Genomic DNA, 7,133 nt, shown 5'->3' on the forward strand with positions numbered 1-7,133 from the left:
GAAGGAGGTCGCAAGGTTCGAAAGAATCCTGTTCTTTTTCTAATGTGATGTGTGAAAATGATATGTTTATGGTGTATAACTTTCATGTAAAATTAATTAAAAAAAACACTTAACTTTATATAAAAACACACTTAACTTTTACCCTGCACTTTCTAGGCAAATAACCACACTTTAAAGTGCCATATCCAATTTTCTTTTTCTTTTGCCTTGGTGCAAACATCAAATTGCAGAAAACCCAACTGGTGTTTGTTCCATGGGTTTTCCTGGGGAATTTGGCAAGACGAAACAAAAACATCTCACTTTTTTATTGAGTTTTTTGGGGGGAAATTATACATATAAAACAAAATGATTTCCAACATTAAAATACAGAGTTCTTTCAAACCCTTAGACTTTCCTTCCTTCCTTCCATGGGTTCCATCTTTAAGATTAAATTTACTGCATCTTTTAACCTGGGCTGCATCAATAGGAGTATAGCATCTAGATCAAGGGAAGTAATAGTGCCACTGTATTCTGCTCTGGTCAGACCTCACCAGGAGTACTGTGTCCAGTTCTGGGCACCACAGTTCAAGAAGGACACTGACAAACTGGAACAAACTGGAACGTGTCCAGAGGAGGGCAACCAAAATGGTCAAAGGCCTGGAAACGATGCCTTATGAGGAACGGCTAAGGGAGCTGGGCATGTTTAGCCTGGAGAAGAGGAGGTTAAGGGGTGATATGATAGCCATGTTCAAATATATAAAAGGATGTCACATAGAGGAGGGAGAAAGGTTGTTTTCTGCTGCTCCAGAGAAGCGGACACGGAGCAATGGATCCAAACTACAAGAAAGAAGATTCCACCTAAACATTAGGAAGAACTTCCTGACAGTAAGAGCTGTTCGACAGTGGAATTTGCTGCCAAGGAGTGTGGTGGAGTCGTCTCCTTTGGAGGTCTTTAAGCAGAGGCTTGACAACCATATGTCAGGAGTGCTCTGATGGTGCTTCCTGCTTGGCAGGGGGTTGGACTCGATGACCCTTGTGGTCTCTTCCAACTCTATGATTCTATGATTCTATGATTCTATTCTATAATTCTAACCTTATCTATCTATTATATAACCATAATTACCATTAAAATATTCCAGTTACAAGTTTCTTTACATCCCTGCCACAGATTTTAACTGTTTACAGTGGTCTTTTAAAGAAATTACAAATTTACTCTGGTCATTTTAGAACTTGTTTTGTACATTTTAGCATTTTTACTCTCTGTTAGATACCAACGATACATCATTTCCATATAATTTTCTTTCAAGGAACAGCATGCAGTAAATTTTATTTCCTCTTTCCATAAGTTTTCCCAAGATGAAAGTTGGATATTATATCCAAAGTCTCTAGCCCAATGTATCATCACTGCCTTAACTTCTTCATCTTTTCTATGCCATTCTAAAAGTAATTTATACATTTTTGATAGAGCGTGTTCTCCTTCATAGAGAGCACGTGTTGTGGGCTGGGATTGTATAGATGGCCACAGCAGTGATTGGGCTGTTTTGGGTTGCTGGGGAAATTTTGATGTTGCCAATTTGTGGGATGGACCAAGGTTTTATATACTGAGCACGCAGCATTGAGCGTTCTCTTTCACTGCGTGCACCGGATCACCCGCCCACCCTCCCTAATTTAGGGCTTTTGCGTTTGACCTTGCTATGCCTGTCATGGGGTCGTCTGCTTTTGGGGCAGGGGCCTGGTAGGAATTTTGTCCACTTGGCTGATTGGCTGGTGCCATTTGGTCTTTGCTTACTGCGTAGCAAATCGTCACAACTTGTAAGGTTGCGGTTAGGCATTGGTTAAAAAATTGGTTAGTGGAGGGGTAAGGATTGGCTGTGCCTGCCCCTCCAATGCTGCTGCTGCTGCAAGGGAATTCCGTTAAAAGAATCCAGGGGCTCGTCATGCTTTCGTCCGAATCCCTGGCGTGGGGCTTGGGAGCATGCAGGGAGAGGTGAGGGTCTGGTGACCAGCTCCATTTTCTCCCCAAAATTTTTTTCCCTTACTGGCTTTCGCAGGGTTGCGGAAGTCAGTTCTTTCCCTGGGTGGGGACAGATAGTCGTAACCAATGCCTAAGCAACCATTCACATTTATGTATTTTAATAAAGTTGTGGCCAAAATTATGCCAAAAACCTTAAACAAAAATTCTGTGTGAATTGTGATTGATTTTTGGGGGGTGGCTTGGGGGACCTCAACATGCAACACTTTCGAAATAAAAACTTCTCAGTCCTGTGCCTAGAAATCAAATGGAAATGTAGATGAGCTCCCAAAATGCTACATAAATCATTATTAATACTGCTATTACCAAATAAGCTTTTAGGAAGACCCCCCCACTCCTGCTACTTACATAAGGGCTAAGACAAAACAGGCTTCCAAAAGAGTATGAAAATGTAAGCGTATTATCTTAGTTGTTTCCCATAGTGCCTATGCAGTAGATGCTGTTCGTGCCAGATTATAGCATGCAGAATTCAGTTTTCATCATTGTTCCCCTGAAAATAAATAGGATGACTCATGTGTAACTGGCTGGGTTGTGTATTGGATGTCCAATCTGGGGGTATCAATGAACTCTCTCATACTCCTTCCCAAGAGGGCAGAAATATTGCTCCTTGGCTCAAAATTCCTTCTTGGCTCTTTGCGCTGCCAGCTGTTAGGTTGAATGGCAATCAAACTCTTTGTGCCTTGGAATTAAAAGGATCCTGGAGGCTATGTTAGATCCCACCCTATCTCTCGAGGAAGAGCGATTCTGTGTTCAGATCATCTCTATGTCGCCTAAGGAGTATTGCTAAATTGTTTCCGTGGCTGCGGCAGGGACAGGCAATGCCTGCCTTCTTAAACTATGCATAATGCCATGCAGCGTGTCACAGTGGCCAAATCTTTCTGAGCATGCAATGGGCAACTGGTATCAAAAGTGCCAATCCTTGAATGCAAATCGCCCACAGGCTGCCACCACTACTGCACACATATTTTTATGGCATGGTTTATTATAAAAAATATACAGTATGAATTAGGGCTGTCAACCAATTTAAGGATTTGTCATTAATGGGTAATCTACCCTTTAACTGTTTAATCAATCAATTAGGTTTATAGGCATATCTGTATGACCAAATATCTGAAAATGGTTGCCTTGGTGAAGAAAGGAAGGGCAAGATGATCCGCAATTTCACAAACAAAAGTTAGAAGAAAACTTTTGCCCATGGAATATTAGAAGGAAAGTTCACATATTTTTATTTTGTGGGCCAGATTCAACTCACCTGCTGCACTAGTGGAATCCAGTGTAAGGATTCCCTCAAATGCAATGGGGGTTCCCCTCTCCTCCCCCAAATTCACACAGAAAGGTGAGGGGAACCCCCAGAAGAGTGGTGGGTAGGCTTGAGAGGGGATATTATTCTGTCTGACAAACAAAAAATGTTTGTGCTGATGGAACAATTGCATTAGCACAACATTGAGTTCCACCCTATAGGATTATACTGACATACTGTATTGTACCACTGCTAAAGGAGCCTCACAAAGCAAACGAGTGTCCTGAACTTACAAGGCCCTGCTAATTAAAATTACCAAAAGGGAAAGGCCATAATAAGATGGAAGCAGGACTTAGGTTATGTAACTGAATATAAAGAGTGGGGAAAACTGTGGACAAAAAATATAAATTTTACAGCATGTTATTTAATAAGAGAAAACTACCTGAAAATGCACCATAGGTGGTATTTAACACCAGAGAGATTGGCTAAAATGAACAAATCACTTGGTAATAAGTGTTGGAGATGCACAAAGCAGATTGGAACCTTCTACCATATGTGGTGGACATGTCCAGAGATCAGAAAGTTCTGGGACATGATCCATGAAGAAATAAAAAGTTACTAAGAACTTTACATAGCAAAAGACCAGAAACACATCTTTTGGGAATATTGAACAGTGATATTCCTAGAGAAAATACTAAATTCTTTCTGTATGCAACATCAGCAGCAAGAATCCTGGTGGCTACGTGCTGGAAGGGTAACCAGGTACGGACCAAAGAGGAATGGTTATATAAATTATGTGAGTATTTGGAACTGGCCAAATTGACAGATATAATAAGACTAAAGCCAATGAATACAGTCAAGAAGGAACGGAAGTGCTTGAATGATTATTTAGAAAGACAAGGTTCTAATGTAAAAAATTGGCTGTGTCTAGAATGACCTCGTGAATAGAAAAGGAGAAACATACATACATATCTATATATTAAGATGAAAATAATACTGAAATACAGATAAAATGTGAAATGTGAAAGGAAGTGTTGTGAGAGTGATGGAAGAGTGATTATTACTAATATTTTTTTAAAATAGTGTTTATTGTATTGAAATATTATACTTTTCTTTATTCTTTTACTGTCTACTTTTCTTTGCATTTTTATCTTTTTCTTCTTTCTTTTTTCTCTTTATATTATTGTTTATGTATGGTTTGGTACTGATGTATTTACTTTGTAATAAAAAAATTATTAAAAAAAAATAAAAAAATAAAATTACCAATATCCACTAAGCAAGAACAGTCCTTGTCGCAGAAGATTGTTTTATTACAATTCCCCATTTTAATTTGTTGCTCATGTTATTTCTCCTAATTCTTTCTGGCTTAGCATATGGTGCTTAGCAGAGATGGGCTCACACATCCTGCATGGCCTCAAATAAATGGGTTGCAGCTCAGTAGAAAACTGAAAGCAGCCCAATTTACTGCAGCAACCCTTCCTTGCCAGCCCCTCCTTTCCCCAAGGATACAGAGGGCTCTTATTATTTTTGCTGGAGATTGTGAAGGCTTCCAAATGGACCAAAGCTTTGCAGTCAGACAGAAGTTCCAGAGGGGCCACTTTCCTGTTGCACAGATATGTCATTTGCCACTGGAAGTGCCTGTAATTCCTGGCAGCAGGGAATATAGCATATGCGCTGCCAGGGTGCAAAGATGCGCCCAGCGCCCCCAAATTTAGTTTAGCCACTTCCAAATTAACTACTTTTATTGAGCTTTCTGCGGGAGGGGGAAAGCCAAAAGTTGTTGAGCTTTTTTTTGGAGGGGAAATTGCTCACCTGTGACAACGAAATACTGCTTTTGTTTCCTGACTCATCAATCAGGTATATGGAGTAAGAGAGTGACAGAGGAAGCGGGTAGGGACTTTTGCGCCATTGCTTTTCACTGCCGCCAATCGAGAGGGACTGGTATACAGTAGGTATACATTTGGCGCCCCCTAGAATTTGGCACCCAGGTGCCCCACACCCCTTGCACCCCTGGGTACAGACGGCCCTGCCTGGCAGCCAGGAGTCATGGGGACTTGTGAGCATCCACAAACCCCAGCTGACCCCAAATGACAGCCCCGCAAGCTTAAAGGAGGATTTGCAATACTTGAATTGGGGCTATTTGAGAGAGGGAAGTTCACCTAGTGGGCGGCCAAAGGGACTGAGGTAGCCTTTCAACTCCACATATTGATTTAAGCCAGATTCCTTTGAGCAGAATCCAAAGTACCTTCTTCCACTGAGTTTTTAACTCAGGATTTGCTGACGCCAGTGTTTTCCCCTTGCCCTCCAGCTCCATAAACTGCTTTCTAAGCCGAATGCATCTTTCCTAAATTCAAAAAGGATATAGAGATTCTTTCTGCAGTTCTTGCCTGTGAAGACAAGATACATACAAGGTAATAATTCCGTATTTTTTCAACCTACATTATCCACTCCGGTGGAGTGAGGTGGTGGTGCTACAGTGGATTAAAGATGTCTCTTTTAAAGAAACGATGGGTGGCTGTGTGCTCCACTGATGCCGAGGGCTAGAGCACAGCCTACATGGAAGTAAAACAACAACAAACAACAACAGCAGCAACATAGAAGCAGGGACTATCTCTGTAATAGAGCAGGGAATCCTGAGACTCAGGCCAAACTGAACATTATGGTAATTGTATGGATGCAGTTAATAAACTTGGTTTTTTTAGAAACTGTAAATAGCAGCTGGAGGGATTGAGCAGCCCTGGGACCACAGGGGATAGGGAGGGAGAGTTTAATACTCTCCACCACACCACACCCCAGCTGCAGTTCCAGCAATACAATGCAAATAGCAGTTTCGGGGGGACAATTTTCATCAGAACCACAGTGAGGAGTAAGGGTGTATAGAAAAAATAATGAGATATTATTTGATATTTGACAACACTTGGTGGTTGGCATGCAATACTATTTAATCTTTAACTATATCTAATCTTTAACATAAAATGATTATTTAGCGTTTTATAGCATTCAAAAGCTGAAATAAAATGGCACATAGTATTTGATAATCATAAGAGGTTTCATATTTGATGTATGACAAAACAATGCACATACAACTTTTAATTTAAAAATTCACATTCAGAATTATTTTTGATTTGTTATGTTTTGTTCCTGACATGTTATGACTATTGGATGTACCTAAATCTTTGCAACAGCACTGCCATTTGCCTGTGATACTTGTTCTCAAAAATCCATCAATATATTTTTTAAAGGAAGAAATTGAAAAGTGTGGTGGAATTTTGGAAATGCTCCTTTCAGTTCTGTTCAGCCCCCCACCCCCACCCCCATTGCTATAACTGAGACCATGTGGTTTCCTTCCTCTCCCCTCCTGCATGAGAAAAAAAATTCTTGGGGTCAGTATTTTTATTATTATTTGGATTCCTCAGAAGGTTCAAAGTTAATGAGCAAAGAACCACTGATGGCAATCTCTGCTGATTGATGTAAGTCTGACTGAAGTTGCTTACAAGGAAACAATCTCATTTGGTAGAATTATAAACTGGTCATAAACTAAGATTCTTTGAGTTGTGAGGCAAGCAGGAGCAGCTTGTATGCCATTCTACTTCTCCATAGTCTTTCCTTTCAACTTTCCCAAGTAAGGAAAGGAACCTGCAAGGGCTGAAGCTATTAATTGAATGAATTGGTACATTTGTAAATTGCATATTAAAAGCGTGGATTTTTAATTGGATTCTAATTGGAGCCAGCCCTCATGAAAGGGTGCTCAGTGCTGAGGGCATCAGAAATTATCATTGTATGGCTCTTGATTGAGGCATTGCATTCGAGATAATTTTTGTTGGTTTTTAGAGACGTTAGGTGGCAGTATAATTACTTTAGAAGCTGGTAATTGTCCTCAAG

General features: G+C 40.4%; 1 long non-coding RNA gene across 1 annotated transcript in view; it reads right to left on the bottom strand.

The window, feature by feature from the left end:
- LOC310759542 overlaps positions 1-5,632 on the bottom strand; it is a 76,464-nt gene extending 70,832 nt beyond the window's left edge. Inside the window, exon 1 of the long non-coding RNA XR_014546394.1 lies at positions 5,497-5,632. This is a non-coding gene — a long non-coding RNA (uncharacterized lncRNA). The remainder of the gene's footprint in view (positions 1-5,496) is intronic.
- Positions 5,633-7,133: the final 1,501 nt, after the last annotated feature.

Source organism: Podarcis filfolensis, assembly GCF_964270895.1.
Source record: "Podarcis filfolensis genome assembly, chromosome: 3".
NCBI lineage: Eukaryota > Metazoa > Chordata > Lepidosauria > Squamata > Lacertidae > Podarcis > Podarcis filfolensis.